This window comes from Pezoporus occidentalis, unplaced genomic scaffold, assembly GCF_034315485.1.
Source record: "Pezoporus occidentalis ecotype Australia unplaced genomic scaffold, CSIRO_AGI_Poc_V1 ctg627, whole genome shotgun sequence".
NCBI lineage: Eukaryota > Metazoa > Chordata > Aves > Psittaciformes > Psittacidae > Pezoporus > Pezoporus occidentalis.
The window spans coordinates 15303-17685 of record NW_026915974.1 but is presented as its reverse complement, the minus strand read 5'-3'; the positions used below and the strand labels follow the sequence as shown (position 1 = coordinate 17685).

The 2383-nt window shown below is 50.5% G+C and overlaps 1 pseudogene; it reads left to right on the top strand.

The window, feature by feature from the left end:
- Nucleotides 1–225: 225 nt before the first annotated feature.
- On the top strand, nucleotides 226–1124 carry LOC134174723 (olfactory receptor 14C36-like; annotated as a pseudogene).
- Nucleotides 1125–2383: the final 1259 nt, after the last annotated feature.

Genomic DNA, 2383 nt, shown 5'->3' with positions numbered 1-2383 from the left:
TTGTAGCTCTCCTGGCTCTGCACTAAGCTAGAAACAGCTGAGACCTTTTGCCTGGTTCAGTATTCTTATGACTGTACCTAGAAAGAAGCCTCAGCAGTGTTACAACATCCCTGCTGAACTTCAGAGTTGTCACAAACCAAGTCCCTGTACCCGAAGAAGCAGAGCAAAGCTGACTCCCTGACAGCACACGGGCAGAGGTCCTGTTTCTCATACCACACTCAAACCAGAGAAAGGAAATGCATTTCAGTTGGGGGGATTTCTATGACAAATGCAGTGGACTTGCTCAGAGGAGCCTGTTGAAATTTTTCCCTATCCTTTCCTTGTTTGAACAGGCCCCATGCCCAGAGGCAGCAGATGTCCAGTGGCAGCTCCATCACCCTGTTCCTCCTCCTGCCATTTGCAGACATGCAGGAGCTGCAGCTCTGGCACTTCGGTCTCTTCCTGGGCATCTCCCTGACTGTGCTCCTGGGCAACAGCCTCATCATCACCACAGCCAGCAACCAGCACCTTCAAACCCCTATGTGCTTCTTCCTCCTCAAACTCTCCCTCCTGTAGCTGGACTCCATCTCCACCAGTGTCCCCACATCCATGGCAAATCCCCTCTGGAACACCAGGCCCATCTCCTACACAGCTTGTGCTGCACAGGTCTTTTTCTTTCTCTTCTTGTTTTCAGCAGAGTATTCTCTTCTCACCATCATGTCCTACAACTTCTATGTGGCCATTTGCAAGCCCCTGCACTATGGGACCCTCCTGGGCAGCAGAGCTTGTGTCCACATGGCAGCAGCTGCCCTGGAGATGTCCCTGGGACCAGAGTTTCTCTGTGCTCTGCTGCACACTGCCAGTACATTTTCACTACCCCTCTGCCGAGGCAATGTCATGGACCAGTTCTTCTGTGAAATCCCCGAGATCCTCAAGCTCTCCTGCTCAACTTCGTACCTCAGGGAAGTTGGGGTTTGTGTGGTCAGTGCCTGTTTATACTTTGTTTTGCTTTCATTGTGGGGTCCTATGTGCAGATCTTCAGGGCTGTGCTGAGGATCCCCATGAGCAGGGATGCCACAATGCCTTCCATGTGCCTCTCTCACCTGGCTGTCATCCCCCTGCTTGGAAGGCTAGGCTTGCTGTAGCTCCTAGGCTGTATATGCATTAGTTGGACGTTCGGAGTCTGTGAGCACTGCGCCTTGATCTGGGGAGGGAACATCAAGGAGGAACTGTAGGACGATGGACTTTACATAACCAAGGTAGTGTGCATTGCCATGTTGCCAACACTGGAGCACAGCTCAGTCTGTGAAGGTGATTTACAGTACCAGCTTTCTCCTCTGTTGCCCCCACTCTGGGAGTAGGGGATGAGACTTTAGTTGAATGCCCATCAGTAAGTTTCTGCTCTGTCATCTCGACTGGATAAGCAGAATCTGTATATTTATACTTTGAGAGCCTTCCCTCTACCACTGGGAAGCAGGAAAGCTGGGTTGCCTTGACATGCTGGTGACACTGCTGCAGAGATCCGTGGTTGCTTCTGACTATGAACAGTAGCTTTCTGCTCTGGCTCCATGTATCTATATGCATTAGCTGGACGTTCAGAGTCTTTGAGCACTGTGCATGGATCTCTCATTTGAGCATCAAAGAGGAACTGAAGGAAGAATGACTTGACATTACAAAGGTAGTGCACATTGCCATCTTGTTGACACTGGAGCACATCTCACTCTGTGCAGGGGATTCTCCGCACCAGATTTCTGCCCTGCCACCTCCACTGTGGGCGCAGGAGATGGAGCCTTCAGCAGAATGCCCAGCAGCAGCTTTCTGCTTGGTCACCTCGGATCTGTATGCATTAGCAGGATGTTCTGAATCTGTGAGCACCGCACCTGGATCTGGCAAGGGAACCTCAAGTCCAACAGTAGGAAGATGGACTTTATATTATAAATGTCGTGCTCATTGCTGTGTTGCTGAAACTGGAGCAAAGCTCAGTCTGTGCAGGTGATTCCCAGCACCAGCTTTCTGCCCTGCTGCATCCAGTGTGGGAGCAGGTGATGGAGCATTCCTTCAGTTGAATGCCCAGCAGTAGCTTTCTGCTCTGGCTCCTCCACTGGAGCAGCAGAGCTGTATATTCACGCTTCTAAAAAAAGTTTCTAAACTTTTTGGCAGGAATCTGACTTGCATTAGCATGCTGGTGACTCTGCTGCAGAAGTCCCTAGTTGCTTCTGACGACCAGCAGAAGCTTTCAGCAGTGGGTCCTCGGCTCTCTATGCATTAGCAGGACATTCGGAGTCTGTAGCAATTCTCCTGTATCTCACAAATGAAAATCAAAGACGAACTAAAGGAAGATGGACCATGTATTACAAAGGTGGTGCACGTTGCCATGTTGCTAAGAGCGGAGCACTCTGTGCAG